The sequence below is a fragment of the Lutra lutra genome, chromosome 1, assembly GCF_902655055.1.
Source record: "Lutra lutra chromosome 1, mLutLut1.2, whole genome shotgun sequence".
NCBI lineage: Eukaryota > Metazoa > Chordata > Mammalia > Carnivora > Mustelidae > Lutra > Lutra lutra.
This window is the reverse complement of record NC_062278.1, coordinates 192690588-192710785: the sequence shown is the minus strand read 5'-3', so window position 1 is coordinate 192710785 and position 20198 is coordinate 192690588. Positions and strand designations below refer to the sequence as shown.

Genomic DNA, 20198 nt, shown 5'->3' with positions numbered 1-20198 from the left:
ACATTACGGTATTCACAAATCGGATAACTAGGAGCCACACCCAAGGTCTGACTTCTCAGTCTCCCAGCGGTATGTTTACTGCCCTGAAGGCTCCTGGCACACACAACCACCAGCCCTTTTGCACTGAGTTGGGCTGTTGCCAAACTAAGAGCAGTGAATCTGCAGGAAGGAAAAACCTGAGGATTTCTTAATAAATTTGCCTTTTTATATTAAATGAATAAATTCCTTCAAAGACTACTAAAATACTAAAGGTCAGTGAAAAAGAACTAGATTACCTAAATAGCTGTATATCTAATAAAGAAATTTAGTTCCTAATTTAAAACTTTCCCATGAAGAAAATTACAGGCCCAGATGGCTTCAATGGTAAATTTTAACAAACGCTTAAGAAAGAACACAGGTGGTAAACAAACTTGGAAAACAGAAGAGGATATACTTCCCAACTCACTGTATGAAGCCAGCATTACCCTACTACAAATATGGGACAAAGATAATAGAAGAAAGACAAGGCCAACATCCCTCACAACTATTGACACAAACCAGTTACAGCATCTTAAGAAATCAATTCAAATAATGTATAGAGGAGGATACTATATCATGACCAAGTAGGGTTTTTCCCAGGAATGGAAGATGGATTCAACATCTGAAAATGAATCAATATAATTCACTATATTAATAACCAAACATGTCACCCTTTCATTTAGAACTCAGTATATCCCTGCTTATTCCTTTTAATACATGTTTCATGGATTTCTTGTTCATAAAAGTTTGGTATATCTTCTGTCAGATTAACTCCTAGGTAATTTATATCAATTTGCTAATGCCAGTACGTGCTCCGCCCGCCCCCCATTCAACTCTTTGAAATCAAATGGGTCTTCTGAGCAATATTATCTTACAAACAATAACAAAAATAACTTTTTATAGTCAATAGTTAATTAAACTCACCAATGTCTTTTACCAATTAAAACAAACAAAATAACCATGTCCATATATTTTGGAAATTCATACTTAAATATTTATGGATGTAATGATGTTATGTCTGGGATTTGCTTCAACATAATTCAGTAGGGAGGCATGAGGACTACGGATTAGCCATGAAGTGATAGTTAATGAGTACATGAGGGCTCACAACACTGTCTTCTCTACTTGAATATACATTTGCTATTTACATAATTTAGAAATAGTTTTTTTCTACATTAGTGAGTGATCTCACTCTGGTGGTAGTGGTGGTTGGGGTGAAGGAGGCAATATCAGTGACCACGGTCATTTGTAGCCATTTAACTTCCCCACCATGATACTACTGAGTCTCAGTCTCCTAACACCGTGAGTTTCATGTGATTTTACCATACTTCGAACATTTAAAAAAAACTGGATTTTGAATATCACACACCTTTAGCCTGGCTTTTGCTATCCAGCCATTTCTTTGGTTGATACCAAAGTAGCCTTCTTATAGAACTACACTTCATAGTGCAGTTTCCCCCGTTCTTCATAGTAAGATCTCTGGCCACTCCCCAAACGGACAGAACCCATACAAAAAATGCAACGTGAAGCCACTGAAGACGCATCAACCTCCCACCACCCATCCCTGTCTGGGGCAGTTAAGTTGATGAGAGCAGGATTGGTACAGTCAGTAGAAAAATGGCAGAATCAACACTTCCACTCTTACTCTTCTTCAGCCATACTATAAGGTAAAAACAAAGATCGGCGCCTCAAATTTATCAGGCCACCAGCCCTCCCCATTTTACAATTATGAGGAAAAATATCTGATATATGGATAATCATCAACACTGAACCATGCTCTATGCGTACTGTCATGAAACATTAGCTAACAATATGAAGCCATCACAATTAGCAAGACATATAAAAACGAAGCATCTAGAACATAAAGACAAACTCTTAAAAACTGATGTTCTGAAGAAAGCAATTTAAAAGCAGAAACTGTTTTAGAAATGATTCGTTTATTGTGTGATGGCAGGATGTATCCATATACTTGATGTACTATGAAAATCTCTTTAAAATATTGGGAACAATTTTCGAAACCTGATGAATCAGTTTCAGAGGTTTTGAAACAATGGTTTCTGTAAGTTTTAAACAAACTTTTAAAAAAATACGAAGATACAATACTTGTTGAAGAACAAAAGACTGGCATTGGGAAAGATAGCAATTTACTAACTGGATTTCAACAAAAATCCTTGCATCATTGGTATATATAACTGAAACATGGATATCTTGATTTCAAATGTGCAGACAATGATGCCCATTTTCCCATTCAGATCTAAGGATCTTTTTGAAGAATCTTTGCTAGATATGACCTAGTAATGGAAAAAAACTCAGAACTGGGAATTTGAGTTACCAGTCCAAACACACTGAACAAAAATTTTCAAAAATACCAAAGCATATTTAAGCATATTACTTTCACCAAAACATTAATTATAATTATCTCTTCCTGGGATCTAAAATACTTTGTTCCATTAATAAATACAACATCAATCGTTATTTCATCTTTGTTGCATCATTAATTTACTCCAATATATATATTTTATTATGCATATAGTATACTAGTATAGAATTAGTTATTAAGAAATAAATACAAAGAGGGAGTATCCTCAAAATGTTTTACTAATGGGCATGTGTTAAAAAATACTTGAAGACCATGGATATAGTAATTAAGGGTCTTCATTTTGTAAGCAGTTTGAGTTTGAATTCTAGATCCATTGCCCCCTGGATATGTGGCCTTTGGACAAAAACCCAGCTTCTCTAAGCCTCACTTTGCCTATAAAATTGGTATATTAATAGTATCTCTATCAGGATTATTATAACTACTAAATGAGAAAATGTACACAGTTGTCATTGTCTCCTTGCAACACAGTAGGTAGACCCAGGTGTGAGGTGCTCTCAGGATCATGATCATCATGGTCATCACCACAAAGTCACCTGGCTCTCCGGTCACTACCATCCAAGTTATGCTCTCAATAATAAAACTCCAGTCACCTTCAGCGTGTCTTTGAGGGAATCTCACAGTTGTATAAGAAATTCCATAACTTATTTTGGCAGTTTTATTAAAGGCACGGCTGCTCAACTAGGTCAGGTGTCCCTCAAGGCTCACTTCAATGACATGGGGCGTACCACACACAGTCAACTCTGAGATAACGGAAGGGCAAAGGATGCACTATCTTTCCTCACTGGGTAGCTCCCTTCATTTGTTTACAAAGTATATGAATGAAAAGTAAGAGGCCCTTGGAAGAAATCAGACAGGGCACCACATGTGTCACCACACATATTCTTTCCCTAGCTTCTGCTCAGGTTCTGCTTCTGCGACTGCTTCACACGGTCTGACTCCCCAGATTTCCTTCAGTCAAAATAAACTGAATGAAGAGGAAAGTGAGGTGTATGCATTTTATGGTGGGGATACCTAGGAAGTTGGTGACTCATGGAAAATGACTTCTTTCTCAATGTCCACTTGAATAAGATTCGTGCCCTCAACCCACGCATTTTAAAGCCCTATCAGAATGACCTGGAAGACCCACACAGCTGCATTTCAAAATCCTGCCAAGCCATTGCATGTGTATTATAGTCCCTGTTCTAGCTCCTGATTCAATGACATGACTTGTTGCCAAAGAGACTTTCCTGCAGATAGGGTCTCTCTTAAATAACAAGGTTATAAGTGTGCTTTCAATCAGATGACTTGTTTATTTGCATAATCTGCTATCTTGCTCCTCTCTGTGTGCTCAACCAGAGAACTAATGAACACAGGCAAAATAAATCTCCTCTTACAGAGGAAAGCAGGATTTCATTCAGCTATTTTCCCCAAGAAGACTTTAAAAATAAATTCTACTGAACTTCAAATTTGAAGGGCTCGTGGCTTCGGGTATTTTTTCACTGATCTTCAATAGGACTACAACTAGGAAACAAATTTAGGTTGTAATATTGATCTGGCTACAAATTCAGTCCTGGTGATTTGGCAGTCATTCCAATGATCAGAAAATACGTTCTCACCGACTTCTGCTGAGAACGGGACTCGCTTTTGAATGCTTGGCTTTGGGGGGCAGATTGTGGTGGTTTGAAGCACAGGTCTGAGCTCCAGATAGAACAGCTCTACAATTTCCACTATGTTATCCTGGACAAATAAACTCTCTCAGCATCTGTGGGTTAGTATCACCTACTTTTGTGGTTATTGTGAGGACTAAATAAGATAGTATGTATAAACGCAGACTTCCTGACCAAAAATAAACACTCATTTTATGCAAGATCTTATGAGTACCACGATGATCATTACTATCACCGGCACTATTTACCTGATTATCATGAAGCAGTCTGACGCTTTGAAGTGAGAACAGAGATGCTTTGGTTATCGTTCTAGTTCCAACATTTTTTTGGATCTCTCGTGTGCCAGTAGCATTTGCTATGCGACTTTGAGTTTTATTTTCTCCAAGTGGAAAATGGCTCAATAAAATCTGTGGAAAGCTTTCCCCAAGTGGTAAGCTCAGCAAAATCTAATGCACTAATCTCTTAGAATTTGGAAGCAAATGTCAAGTCCATAAAATAGAACCATGGGGACATAAAACTACACATTCAGTTCTCAGTCACTGGTGTTCACGAAGTTCTGGTGACAATGGCCACTGCTTACTGGGTGTTCATTCTGAAGCTAGATTTGGTGCTAAGAGTTTTATGTGCACTGTCTCAGGGGCTTTTCTTGCCAAATCTGAGAAGTGGGCACTGCTGTTAATCAATGAGGAAATCAAGACCAGGGGAGACTGAGAAATACGCCCAAAGTCACAGAGCCAGGATGACAGATGCCAAGTTCCAATACAAAGCCAACCTTTTTAATAACCCCATTATATTTCTCTGAAAAGAGGAGAGGTGCGTGAGTCCAACCAGCAGACACACTAGAAAGCACTTACACTGGCAACAGCACATCTGTCAACACTTACTTCGTTTTTCATAAATTCAATAGTATTTTGCCAGACTTATTTGCCCCAGCGGGTTGCATTCTTTGAGCATAAAAATCATTTTGTTCAATCCTCCCATTTTGCAGATGGGTAAACAAAGGCTCAAAGAAGAGATGTAATTTGTGGCAGGTACTAGTTAGAGCTGGTATTAAATACACAGTGATATTTGCTGAGTTGCTGTGAATATAGTTTTCTTTTTCCCCAATGGATTATCTGTGACTGAATGACATAGTGATCACTAAAATATAACACTTTTTACTTACATTTCTTTGCGTCCTGTCAAAGATATACATGGAGACATTAGCTATCAGAAATAAACTGGCCAGAATGGAAACAAATAGGGCTACAAGATTTACAAAGTAATTTCTTTTTTGTATCAGTGGTACCTATTCATTATAGAAATTTAGAAAATACAAATAAGAAAAAGAATGAAATTTATTGAGATCACCTCTATGGTGCACTTACTCAGAGACTCTACTATAAACTGGGTGATTATGCAGTCTTATTTTTCTGTGGATGATTTATAAAAATATATATCATATATATATACACACACACATATCACATACTCTTTCGCAATATCATGCACATTTTCCCAAATCATTATATAAGGTTCTAAATCATGTCTAGTGGCTGCAATAATATTACCATTGTGTCCTGATATCAAAATTTATTCATGTGAATCACAATTGATCAACATCTATGTTGTTACTTATTATAAACAACCCTGTAATGAACGTCACTGTAGGAAGAATTAACATAACTTTCTTTAGGATAAATTCCTGAGAGTGGAACTGCTTAGTCAAATGTTTTTTAAAAGATTTTAAGCTTTCTGATGCAAATTTTCAAATTCCCCTCCAAAGGCTTACACTCCTGTATGTAAGAGAAAAACCTAAAGATAACCTCCCTGAGGATATGGACTATGGCTACTTTATTCAAGGTTCTATCTGCAGAGCCCAGAATAGCACCTAACACAGAGTAGGCCTTAAAAGTTTGTAAGTTAATTAGACCAGAGAATGCTGGGTTTGAAGATACACCTTCATTTGTTTTCTAAGTGTCATTAGAACAATTTCAGTAAAGTTCTGGTGCTTTTGGAGTTGGGACAGTTCTGTGCCTTTTTTTTTTTTTTTAAACCAAACCAAAAAGTGTCTTTTTGTTTTTTCTCAAGCACAGGTGTTGGATCCTAAGTTTAAAAAAAGAAAGAAAGAAAGAAAGAAAATATATATGTGTATATTGATTGTGTAGCATTGCCATTTCCCATAAAGATTTGGATATCTAATGTATGAAAAGGATAACCTATAAAATGATGAGTAAAAAGACCTTTTTTTAGGCCAACGAAATGACAGGGGAATGTATTTGGGACTCTTAAAGAGGGTTATTTTTCTATATTAACTGAATATTCCATAGCCATGTGGTCAATAGGACTGTTTGTGATAATGGAAATGTTCCATACTTGCCTGTAGAGCAAATGCTCCATATTTGTCATTGTTGTAGACAACAGCCACATGTTGCTTTTTAGCACTTGAAAACGTCACTAATGTGATTGAGAACCTGGATTTTAAATGTAATTGTTTGAATGAGTAGCTACATGTAGCTTGTGGCTACCACGCTGGACAGCTCCAATTGGAGTACAGCAGTGCGAAGTGTGGTCCACAGACCAGCAGCGTCAACATCTCCTGGGAGCTTATGAGAATTGGAGAACCTTAGGGTGTCTGGGTGGCTCAGGCAGTTAAGCTTCTGCCTTTGGCTTAGGTCATGATCCCAGGGTCCTGGGATCTAGTTCTGTTAGGTTCCCTGCTCATTGGAGAGTCTGCTTCTCTCTCTGCTCCCCCAACCCATTGTGCTCACTTGCATGCTCTCTCTCAGATAAATAAATACGATCTTTTTTTAAAGATTTAATTTATTTATTTGACAGAGAGAGAGAGATCACAAGTAGGCAGAGAGGCAGGCACAGAGAGAGAGGGGGAAGCAGGCTCTCCGCTGAGCAAAGAGCCCAATGTGGGGCTTGATCCCAGGACCCTGAGATCATGACCCGAGCCAAAGGCAGAGGCCAACCCACTGAGCCACCCAGGCACCCCCCAAATAAATAAATAAGATCTTAAAAGATAAAGAAAAGAAGAAGTGAGAAGAAAAGTAAAGAAAAAGAGAAGAGAAAGGAAAAGGAAAAGGAACAGGAAGGAAAAGAAAGGAAAAGGAAAGGAAAGAAAAGAAAAGGAAGACCTCATTCCCTACCTGAGACCCACTGGACCAGAATCTGCATTTTGACAACACGCCCCAGGTGATTCACACGCAAACTGACTTACAAGAAGCCCCACTGTACAGACAACTGCTCAGATTTCCATTTCATTCCAGCTGTCAGTCAAGCAGCCACTGATCTTAGGTACCAGTATCTGTCCATGGCCCCAGGCATGGACTAGGCCCAGCTGGGAAACTAGAGAAGGGAACAGAATGGGCATTAGGTGACAAAGCAGGGCGGTTACGAGCTTGAGCCTGAGATCAGACTGTTCTAGCAATACTAAGTGAGCAACTCAATTTACTTCTCTGAGACGTTTCTCCAACCTCTAACAGAGTTAGTTTGTAAAGACTGCATGTGCACATTAAGTTATTGTTAGCAGATACCTGGCATATAGCAAGTGCCCAATAAATGGTCAGTTTTGTTCTTATTTTAGTTATTCAGGTCCTTAAGATGTAGCTACAGGAGACTCACACTCTTCAACCAGTGATTTAGGCAAACCCTTCTCGTAGATAAAAGTGTCAACTACGGGCCATGCTGAAAAGTCACTGGCTTCTCATGTGGCTTCATTCTCAGGGAATCTCACTCTCATCAAACTCAGCATTACCAAGAAATAGACCCTCTGTGCATGGATACATTTTTCATTATGTGAAGTATCATCAGGTAATTCGTTCATGCGAATAGCAAGTGTATTACTCATTTTTTTAAAGGCCATGTCCTGTGCCATAGGACCAACTAAACTCACATGGTGATTTACTTATTTAAGAAACATTTGCTGCTAACTTTGGGAGACAGTATGTATAGAGATTTAGAGACTGGATTCTGGAGCCCAACTCCCTGGACTGGAAACCCAGCTCTACCACCTACGAGCAAATTTTTCCTGTGCCTTCTTTTCTTTATTTGTAAAATGGTAATAATAGCATCGACAACCTCACAGGGCTGTGCAAAAATTAAATGAGTTGTCACATTTAAAGTACTTAGTAGAGGGATGCCTGGGTGGCTCAGTCGGTTAAGCGTCTGCCTTCGGTTTAGGTCATGATCCTAGGGTCCTGGGATCGAGTCCCACATCAGGCTCCTTGCTCAGCAGGAATACTACTTCTCTCTCTGCCTCTGCCTGCCACCCTACCTGCTTGTGCACGCTTTCTCTCTCTGACAAATAAATAAATAAAATCTTAAAAAAAAAATAAAGTACTTAGTAGAGTATCAGGTACTTGGCAGCTCAGTAAATATTAAGGTAGAAAGACACTGAAAGTGAATCAAATAAAACCTATATCTACCTTAAAAAAACAACTCAGTAGCCAAGTGACTTTAAAAAAAAAACAAAACTGCCTAAAGCTTATCTGTCAAGGAAGTGTTCAAATGTCTTTTTCTTCACAAATTAGTTCTGCCCCTACTTTGCTCAGTTTTTAAACCAAATGTTACAAGAACTGGTGAATGCCTGTGACAACAAGCGTTTATGATTCTAGTGAAACATAACACAAAAAACTGAATATGGTACAGAATATGGTATGACTAATTAACTGACTTCTTATAACAAGTATATTAATTGGTAGTTTTCCTCAATGGTTTTTTTTGGGCGGGGGGATCAATGCTGCTCTTAAGGGTGAAATAGTTATCCTTATAAAGCAGGCTCCTTCTGGATTCTCTGTAACTGAATGCTCTTGGAAAATATCTAACACAGACCTGAATTATACAGAATCAGGGTTGGGCTTTTTCTTTCTTATTTATTTTTCTTAAGTTATTTATTTATTTATTTATTTTATTTATTTATGTAATCTTTCTACCCAACATGGGGCTTGAACTCATGACCCCAAGATCAAGAGTCACATGCTCTTCCTACTGAGCCAGCCACATGCCCTCCAGAATCAGTTTCTCTGGTGCTGCTGACCAAACTTATCCATGAGCTGAATTAAAAATTATGGAAGAGACTGGAGAACAAAACTCCACATTTGAGCTATTATATGCAGCAGACCACCCCATTAAGCCTCCTGCTTTTCACTCGAAGGCATTACTGTGAACCCAGGACATAAACCTTTGGACACAGACCACTGCGAGAGAATGACTGCACTGAACAACAGGGGACCCTGCCCTTGGTTCATCCTGACCCCGGCTACAGAAAACATAGTTATCTCCTATTGATCTGGGACAGCATTATTTTCTGAGGGTAGTTAATCTTGTTTTTGGAGAATTTCAACAGATAGGTTTATGGATTTCCCATTTTCAGAGGAAATTAAAAAGACAACGGAAACCATCCTGAGCACTCAGAATGTGTGTGTGTGTGCATGTGCATGGGTGTTTGAGAATTTTGTTTTTCAGAATCACTATTATAAAGTGCAGCTAACACTGTGGAAAAGCCTTGGAAAAGCACAGGCTCCCGTTAACACCTGATTTGTTGAATGGGCCTGTGGAGCACTCCCGGCTGCCCCAGAGACCAGAGCCTCAGTGGAACCCAAGACCCTTGAATGTCGGGCACACATAAGCCCCCTTTTCTTAGCAACCCACCAACCAATAAAACTTAAAAACAAAATCTGCCCAAATGAATGTATGAATAAATGGGCTAGTTGGCAATCCAGAAGATAACTACAACATAAATAAAAAGTGTGATAGAATGAGGATTAACAGCTCATGCTTTGAAATCAGTCTGGGTTCAAATGCCAGCTCTCCCACCACAGCCTCTGAAGGTTGCTCATACATGTAACAATCTTACCCACCTGATAGGTGGGTGCAGTAACTAAGTGCATGATAGAAGCTTGCATTTATATCAGCTTGTGTAGAGCAGCTGTTGGAAGCACTTTTGGTATATGACCTAATTTCTCTTCACAATGGTCCACCACCGGACAGCATTATTATCCCCTTCTCCTCCCATGTCAGAGATGGGGAGATGAAGTCACACATATTTGGTAACTTGCCAACTGCCATGGTGCTGGTAAGTGCAGGAGGTAGTACTTGAACTCAGGGAGTCTAACTCCAGAGGCCATGTGTTAACCATTGTGCTGAGTTGCGTGGCATAGTCAGTGACATAAGTAATTGAAGCTCTTAGTTTTTACTGCTATTGCAGTTATGCTGGACAGTACTGAAAAATTGAGGAGAAACTTTTCCTAATGTCCCTTATGCCATCACCTGTCGCTTCCTAGGGAACAGAGGTCCTTCCTGATATTTTTGTGGCCTAGAAAGCCTGTGGTTCGTGTTTGCAAGGCAGGGCAAAGCAGTAAAGAATGCAAGAGTCCTTCCTAATGAATGTTATGGTCTCCACAGTTTAGGTGAAGAATTTCTCAAAACCTAATTTCTCCCTTCCTCTTTTGCACATCAGTTTATGAAAGGCAGGTGGTGGTAATTAGCCTGTGAAAGGCTCTCCTTCAAATGCTTATCTCTCTGCCAGAGTCTCATAGGCTGGAAGAGGTCCTTTCTCTGGGGGCCTCTGAGCCCTCTGTCTCAGAGTTACTGACAAGCCACCCTTATTTTCTTTTTAATTTTTTTTTATTTATTATTTTTTTAATTTTATTTTTTATAAACATATATTTTTATCCTCAGGGGTACAGGTCTGTGAATTGCCAGGTTTACACACTTCACAGCACTCACCATAGCACATACCCTCCCCAATGTCCATAATCCCACCCCCCCAACCCCCCTCCCCCCATCAACCCTCCGTTTGTTTTGTGAGATTAAGAGTCACTTATGGTTTGTCTCCCTCCCAATCCCATCTTATTTCATTTACTCTTCTCCTACCCCCTTAACCCCCCATGTTGCATCTCCTCTCCCTCATATCAGGGAGATCATATGATAGTTGTCTTTCTCCGATTGACTTATTTCGCTAAGCATGATACCCTCTAGTTCCATCCACGTAGTCGCAAATGGCAAGATTTCATTTCTTTCGATGGCTGCATAGTATTCCATTGTGTATATATACCACATCTTCTTTATCCATTCGTCTGTAGATGGACATCTAGGTTCTTTCCATAGTTTGGCTATTGTAGACATTGCTGCTATAAACATTCGGGGGCACGTGCCCCTTCGGATCACTACGTTTGTATCTTTAGGGTAAATACCCAGCAGTGCAATTGCTGCGTCATAGGGTAGTTCTATTTTCAACTTTTTTGAGGAACCTCCATGCTGTTTTCCAGAGTGGTTGCACCAGCTTGCATTCCCACCAACAGTGTAGGAGGGTTCCCTTTTCTCTGCATCCTCGCCAGCATCTGTCATTTCCTGACTTGTTAATTTTAGCCATTCTGACTGGTGTGAGGTGATATCTCATTGTGGTTTTGATTTGTATTTCCCTGATGCCGAGTGATATGGAGCACTTTTTCATGTGTCTGTTGGCCATCTGGATGTCTTCTTTGCAGAAATGTCTGTTCATGTCCTCTGCCCATTTCTTGATTGGATTATTTGTTCTTTGGGTGTTGAGTTTGCTAAGTTCTTTATAGATTTTGGACACTAGCCCTTTATCTGATATGTCATTTGCAAATATCTTCTCCCATTCTGTCAGTTGTCTTTTGGTTTTGTTAACTATTTCCTTTGCTGTGCAAAAGCTTTTGATCTTGATAAAATCCCAATAGTTCATTTTTGCCCTTGCTTCCCTTGCCTTTGGCGATGTTCCTAGGAAGATGTTGCTGCGGCTGAGGTCGAAGAGGTTGCTGCCTGTGTTCTCCTCGAGGATTTTGATGGATTCCTTTCTCACATTGAGGTCCTTCATCCATTTTGAGTCTATTTTTGTGTGTGGTGTAAGGAAATTATCCAGTTTCATTTTTCTGCATGTGGCTGTCCAATTTTCCCAACACCATTTATTGAAGAGGCTGTCTTTTTTCCATTGGACATTCTTTCCTGCTTTGTCAAAGATGAGTTGACCTTAGAGTTGAGGGTCTATTTCTGGGCTCTCTATTCTGTTCCATTGATCTATCTGTCTGTTTTTGTGCCAGTACCATGCTGTCTTGATGATGACAGCTTTGTAATAGAGCTTGAAGTCCGGAATTGTGATGCCACCAACTTTGGCTTTCTTTTTCAATATTCCTTTGGCTATTCGAGGTCTTTTCTGGTTCCATATAAATTTTAGGATTATTTGTTCCATTTCTTTGAAAAAAATGGATGGTACTTTGATAGGAATTGCATTAAATGTGTAGATTGCTTTAGGTAGCATAGACATTTTCACAATATTTATTCTTCCATTCCAGGAGCATGGAACATTTTTCCATTTCTTTGTGTCTTCCTCAATTTCTTTCATGAGTACTTTATAGTTTTCTGTGTATAGATTCTTAGTCTCTTTGGTTAGATTTATTCCTAGGTATCTTATAGTTTTGGGTGCAATTGTAAATGGGATGGACTCCTTAATTTCTCTTTCTTCTGTCTTGTTGTTGGTGTAGAGAAATGCAACTGATTTCTGTGCATTGATTTTATATCCTGACACTTTACTGAATTCCTGTACAAGTTCTAGCAGTTTTGGAGTGGAGTCTTTTGGGTTTTCCACATATAGTATCATATCATCTGCAAAGAGTGATAGTTTGACTTCTTCTTTGCCGATTTGGATGCCTTTAATTTCCTTTTGTTGTCTGATTGCTGAGGCTAGGACTTCTATTACTATGTTGAATAGCAGTGGTGATAACAGACATCCCTGCCGTGTTCCTGACCTTAGTGGAAAAGCTTTCAGTTTTTCTCCATTGAGAATGATATTTGTGGTGGGTTTTTCATAGATGGCTTTGATAATATTGAGGTATGTGTCGTCTATCCCTACACTTTGAAGAGTTTTGATCAGGAAGGGATGCTGTACTTTGTCAAATGCTTTTTCAGCATCTATGGAGAGTATCATATGGTTCTTGTTCTTTCTTTTATTAATGTGCTGTATCAGATTGATTGATTTGTGGATGTTGAACCAACCTTGCAGCCCTGGAATAAATCCCACTTGGTCGTGGTGAATAATCCTTTTAATGTACTGTTGAATCCTATTGGCTAGTATTTTGGTGAGAATTTTTGCATTTGTGTTCATCAAGGATATTGGTCTGTAGTAGTTGTGGTAGTTTACATGTCTCTAGGAATGCATCCATTTCTTCCAGATTGTCAAATTTGTTGGCATAGAGTTGCTCATAGTATGTTCTTATAATTGTATTTCTTTGGTGTTAGTTGTGATCTCTCCTCTTTCATTCATGATTTTATTTATTTGGGTCCTTTCTCTTTTCTTTTTGATAAGTCTGGCCAGGGGTTTATCGATCTTATTAATTCTTTCAAAGAACCAGCTCCTAGTTTCATTGATTTGTTCTATTGTTTTTTTGGTTTCTATTTCATTGATTTCTGCTCTGATCTTTATGATTTCTCTTCTCCTGCTGGGTTTAGGGTTTCTTTCTTGTTCTTTCTCCAGCTCCTTTAGGTGTAGGGTTAGGTTGTGTACCTGAGACCTTTCTTGTTTCTTGAGAAAGGCTTGTACCACTATATATTTTCCTCTCAGGACTGCCTTTGTTATGTCCCACAGATTCTGAACCGTTGTGTTTTCATTATCATTTGTTTCCATGAATTTTTTCAATTCTTTAATTTCCTGGTTGACCCATTCATTCTTTAGAAGGATGCTGTTTAGTCTCCATGTATTTGGGTTCTTTCCAAATTTCCTCTTGTGATTGAGTTCTAGCTTCAGAGCATTGTGGTCTGAAAATATGCAGGGAATGATTCCAATCTTTTGATAATGGTTGAGACCTGATTTAGGACCGAGAATGTGATCTATTCTGGAGAATGTTCCATGTGCACTAGAGAAGAATGTGTATTCTGTGGCTTTGGGATGAAATGTTCTGAATATATCTGTGATGTCCATCTGGTCCAGTGTGTCATTTAAGGCCTTTATTTCCTTGTTGATCTTTTGCTTGGATGATCTGTCCATTTCAATGAGGGGAGTGTTAAAGTCCTCTACTATTATTGTATTATTGTCGATGTGTTTCTTTGCTTTTGTTATTAATTGGTTATATAGTTGGCTGCTCCCATGTTAGGGGCATAGATATTTAAAATTTTTAGATCTTCTTGTTGGACAGTTCCTTTGAGTATGATATAGTGTCCTTCCTCATCTCTTATTATAGTCTTTGGCTTAAAATCTAATTGATCTGATATAAGGATTGCCAATCCTGCTTTCTTCTGATGTCCATTAGCATGGAAAATTCTTTTCCACCCCCTCACTTTAAATCTGGAGGTGTCTTCAGGTTTAAGATGAGTTTCTTGTAGGCAACATATAGATGGGTTTTGGTTTTTTATCCATTCTGATACCCTGTGTCTTTTGATTGGGGCATTTAGCCCATTAACATTCAGGGTAAGTATTGAGAGATATGAATTTAGTACCATTGTATTGCCTGTAAGGTGACTGTTATTGTATATTGTCTCTGTTTCTTTCTGATCTACTACTTTTAGGGTCTCTCTTTGCTTAGAGGACCCCTTTCAATATTTCCTGTAGAGCTGGTTTGGTATTTGCAAATTCTTTCAGTTTTTGTTTGTCCTGGAAGCTTTTAATCTCTCCTTCTATTTTCAATGATAGCCTAGCTGGATATAGTATTCTTGGCTGCATGTTTTTCTCGTTTAGTACTCTGAATATATCATGCCAGCTCTTTCTGGCCTGCCAGGTCTCTGTGGATAAGTCTGCTGCCAATCTAATATTTTTACCATTGTATGTTACAGACTTCTTTTCCCGGGCTGCTTTCAGGATCTTCTCTTTGTCACTAAGACTTGTAAATTTTACTATTAGGTGACGGGGTGTGGACCTATTCTTATTGATTTTGGGGGGGGTCTCTGAACCTCCTGGATTTTGATGCTTGTTCCCTCTGCCATATTGGGGAAATTCTCTCCAATAATTCTCTCCAAAATACCTTCTGCTCCCCTCTCTGTTTCCTCTTCTTCTGGAATCCCAATTATTCTAATGTTGTTTCATCTTATGGTGTCACTTATCTCTCGAATTCTCCCCTCGTGGTCTAGTAGCTGTTTGTCCCTCTTTTGCTCAGCTTCTTTATTCTCTGTCATTTGGTCTTCTATATCGCTAATTCTTTCTTCTGCCTCATTTATCCTAGCAGTGAGAGCCTCCATTTTTGATTGCACCTCATTAATAGCTTTTTTTATTTCAACTTGGTTAGATTTTAGTTCTTTTATTTCTCTAGAAAGGGCTTTTATATCTCCCAAGAGGGTTTCTCTAATATCTTCCATGCCTTTTTCGATCCCGGCTAGAACCTTGAGAATCATCATTCTGAACTCTAGATCTGACATATTACCAATGTCTGTATTGATTAGGTCCCTAGCCTTTGGTACTGCCTCTTGTTCTTTTTTTTGTGGTGAATTTTTCCTCCTTGTCATTTTGTCCAGATAAGAGTATATGAAGGAGCAAGTAAAATACTAAAAGGGTGGCAACAACCCCAGCAAAATATGCTTTAGCCAAATCAGAAGAGATCCCAAATCGTGAGGGGGGAGAAAGGGGATAAAAAGAGGTTCAGAAAGAAAAAAAAAAAAAAGAAAGAAACAATTAAAAAAAGAAAACCAATAAAGAAAAAATATAACAAGAAAAAATATATATATATATTAGATAAACTAGTTAAAAATCATTAAAAAAGAAAAGGGTAAAAGTTAAAAAAAAATTTAGCAGAAGAAGAGAAAAAAAAATTGAAAAAGAAAAAAAAATTAACTGCAAGGCTAAAAAATCATGAGGAGAAAGCCATGAGTTCCGTGCTTTGCTTTCTCCTCCTCTGGAATTCTGATGCTCTCCATGGTATTGAAACTGCACTCCATGGTAGGTGAACTTGGTCCTGGCTGGATTTCTGTTGATCTTCTGGGGGAGGAGCCTGTTGTAGTGATTCTCAAGTGTCTTTGCCCCAGGTGGAGTTGCACCGCCCTTACCCGGGGCCAGTCTGAGTCATCCGCTAGGGTTTGCTTTCGGGAGCTTTTGTTCCCTGAGCGCTTTCCGTAGAGTTCCGGAGGAGCCGAGTGCCCGGGGCCCCACTCCTCAGTGCACCCTCAGAGAACAGCACCCAATTACTCCTGTCACCCTGGCCTCCGGCTGCGCTCCGAGCTGACCGAGCCTGTGACCGGTTCAAGGTAACCCCGAGCTTAGAGCTCACTCCTCAGCTCTGTCTCTGTAGCCGGCTTCCCCGTTCTAATACCTGTAAGCTCTGCGACACTCAGACACCCCCGATCCTTCTGTGACCCTGCTGGACCCGAGGGCACGCTGACCCCGCGTGGGCTTCACCCCGGTCAAGCCTCTGGAGCGATGTCCCTCAGTGGCACAGACTTTTAAAAGTCCTGATTTTGTGCTCTGTTGCTCCGCCACTTGCCGGAAGCCGGCCCCTCCCCCCGCAGTGTATCTTCCCGTCGCTTTGGATTCACTTCTCCGCCAGTCCTACCTTTCAGAAAGGTTGGATTTTTTGTTGATTGATTTTCTGTTTCTAGAGTTGCTGTTCTTCTTCCCTTCGATCTCCCGTTGGATTTGTAGGTGTTTGCAATCTTTAGATAAGCTATCTAGCTGATCTCTTGCTACCTAAGTAGTCTCAGCCTGCTACTTCTCCACCATCTTGACTCCTCCCCACAAGCCACCCTTATTTTTATGGAACGTCTTCCTTCTGCACTCAGGCCCTTTACTACTCCAACCTGACTTACATATAATGATAGAAAGTCTTTTCCTCAAAATCTTTAACTTTGTCCCACCTCAGTGCCTTTGCACATGCTAGAACACTCTCTCACCAGCCCTTGGTAAGGTGAGCTCCCCTTTTGTCCTTTCAGGCACTATCTCCAAAATCTTCTTGAGGAGACCTGCTTTGCCCATCCAATTTCAACCTCTCCCCCACCATCCTTTCATTACTTTCACTTTATTTCTTCATAGCACTTACCTTTTCATTTATTTATTTTTTAAAAATAATCTAGGTATATGTCCTAGAAGTAAGCTCCATGGATTAAGGTCTTTTTTATTTTGTTCATCACTGCCATTCCTGTATTAGCACATGAATGTTCAGTAAACATTGATTCAACAAATACATAAACGTGCCCCTCTTTGCATTAGCTGTATCCCTCACATCTGTCTTCTTGCCTCCCTAGAATTGTATTTTATGATCTGTCCTACCTTATTAACTTCCCATTTCATGTTCTTCCTCATGGCCCCTCATACATTGATTTATTCATCTAACAAATGTTTATTGAGTGCCCACAAACTGCCAAGTACTGGGGCACAAAGATAAATAAAATACGTTCTTGCCCTTGTGGAAGTTTTAGGCTACTGGGTGAGGTAGAGGATTTCAACAGAAGGTTCTGACTACCATTGGTATTAAAGAGTGCAGAGGACTCTTAGCCAAATCTGTGCAGCGGATGGGGCATACAGAATACACCTCTTGCAGGACATGAAAGAGAAGCCAATTTTTGCAAGACAAGTGGGAGTCAATTAAAGAAATTTGGGACAGCTCTTCCAGATAGAAGGGACAGGATGAACGAGAGTATGGAAGTCATGATGGTGGAGAAATTCCAAGTGGCTCAGTATTAGATGGTTAAGTCTACGAAGGGATGGCATGGACCTGACCATGGGCGGTCATGAATCACGTACTACTAAACTTGAACTTGATCCTTGAAGCAATAGGGAGCCACTGCTTCAGGAGAGTAAATCTGCAGAGAAGGTATTAAGTTCTCTGGGTTTTTAAGAAGCAACCTTAAAACTTCCTTTCCTTGAGCTCCTAAAGAGCAGCAATTTACACTTGGTCAAGTCGAAAGAAGGAGCAATGAAGTCCAAGAAGGAGTTACATAAGACGACAAATGCTGTGTTAAAAAGACATTACAATTTGTTCTGCAGCGGGCGTAGAGCAGACAGAGTCTAGGCATGAGCATAACTGCAACTCCTTTTTTGTACTGGCATCATTTGCTTAAACTAAAAGATGATTTCACTCTGATTGGAAACCATTTCTGATTCAACTTAAATGACCTGCATAAATATTTTATAACCACTCAGGATCAGCATATTTTGAGAATAAGCTAGACTACCTAATAAACTTGTGTGCTTCCGTGCTGCAGGAAAAAAAAAAAAAAAAAGATTTGAATAAATGAAGGGAATGTTGGAATCAAAAAGATGTGTGACAGAAATTCTTTGAATAAACAAACCATTGCTACGGCAACACTTGTTCCCATTCATTTAGTAGTTAGGAATCACCTACCAATTAAATAAATCCTGGCATATTTCTACGTTTAAATCATCATTTTTCTCAAAACTGTAGGCCTGCTTATACTTACAATTTTACCAATGGCATAATTTTTCCTTTATTCTAAGAGAAAAATAAAAGTAAAATGAGGGTGGGAAACAGTGTGGGGAAATTAATTATGTACAGAGTAAATTATCCAACCCAAAAGTTTTCTGCCAGGAAACCAAAATTTGAGGTACTGGCTTTTCTGCGAGAAATGTCCAAAAAAATAGCCTTTTGACTCCATACATTTTTATTTTTCAGTTTTATTTTCGAGTTTGTTCTTTCTTCTATGGTGTGCCTGCAAACTGTGTCTCATGGCTATATTTGATTTTCTCATGGATAGCGATCAAGTTGTTGGCTTCTACATGACACTCAACATCCAGCACTCTGCATGTAGGAGATGCTCAAGAAACACTGAATAATGAATGAATCAGTCAATCAATTCTCCTTTCACTTTTCTCCTGTCTTATGTATAAGAAAGACACTGCGATGAAGGCAAATTTAAAACGTTTCCTGCAAGTTACTTATAACAACAGACTCTTTCGGGACGGCAAAAATGGGTGCATGTATTTTTTTAAACACCATCATGAAGAATAGAAGGAAAACTTCATGTTTAACATTCATTCATTCTATAAATCCTGAGTGTCTACTGTGTTTCTGGGACTATTCTTGGGACTGAATACATGGGAGGCAGACAATATACAAGTAAGTGTTCAATACATTGGGCATCCCTCATTTAGATAAGTGAAACAAATGACATAAACAGGGATATCGAATTTCCACTCATTTTTTAAAGTTCAGTCCAACTGTAATGTTCGTAACATTTCCCTATATTCTTCCATTAACCTTTCCATTCGGCTTTCCCCAATATTTTTCCATTGCATTTTAATCACTGTATTCTAATAACAGGCTGGCTTGTCAGAGGAATAAAAATCTCACACAGAGTAGATATTCCTTAAGAATTTGCCCATACTCTTAAATACCACAATCTCCCAGGTGCTGATGGAGAATCCACTGCCATGAATCTTTCTAGATCTAGAAGATATTTTGGCAGTAACCTCATAAGCCACTGCTGGTGTCACCCTGCAGAAACGCTCACCCAAGTTCGTTGCTTGTCATTTCCCAGCATCCTGCTGCGATGGTCCATCTCTGCACAGCCCATACGGGTCACGTATTTCTAAACTGCCCATGTTCTCTGAGACAAGAACAGCAGTACTTCCCACCACTGCTGACAACCCTTTACCCTCCTGCTTTGAGGGACCGTGCCTTTCTTAAATAAAAAGCTACAATGCCAAATAAGGGGGGTAGTTGCCTAGAGTTAATTCAGAACTCTGGCTTTTGTAACCTGGGATTCATCTGTCCAGTGTTGTCTATACAGCCTGGTGGTGAAGTACTCCAACTCCTAGCTTCCAACCTGCACTCTGTCACCCACCCGTTTCACTGTTGAAACGCTCTCCCTTGACATCTTGGTAAGAAAAAAAGATTATGTCTTTTCAGACCCAATCTAAATTCTTTCTATCTTTATATAGCAACTTGTTTCTTCCATGGCAAATATTCAGGTCTAAGTATATTTTGTAAAGCAGCAAGATCATGTTAGGGTTGAGGGCACAGATTCGGGTATCAAAGAGACCTATATTCAAGTGTTGGCTTTGCCATTTTCTGCACATGTAACCTTGGGGAAAGTGGCTAAACCTGTCTGAGTCTCTACTCTGTTGACCTATAAATGTGAATAGTGCTTTGAATAGTGCTATCTACTTCTAGGGTGGTCATGAGGGTGGAATGAGATTATGTACATAAAGGGTGCTGCCTAATGGCAAACGGGAGGATTGTTAAATGTTAGCCACCACCATCACCACTATCGTT

The 20198-nt window shown here is 39.4% G+C and overlaps 1 protein-coding gene across 25 annotated transcripts in view; it reads right to left on the bottom strand.

The window, feature by feature from the left end:
* CADPS (calcium dependent secretion activator) overlaps window positions 1-20198 on the bottom strand; it is a 477655-nt gene that overhangs the window by 384029 nt on the left and 73428 nt on the right. The gene's annotated exons all lie outside the window — the stretch shown is intronic.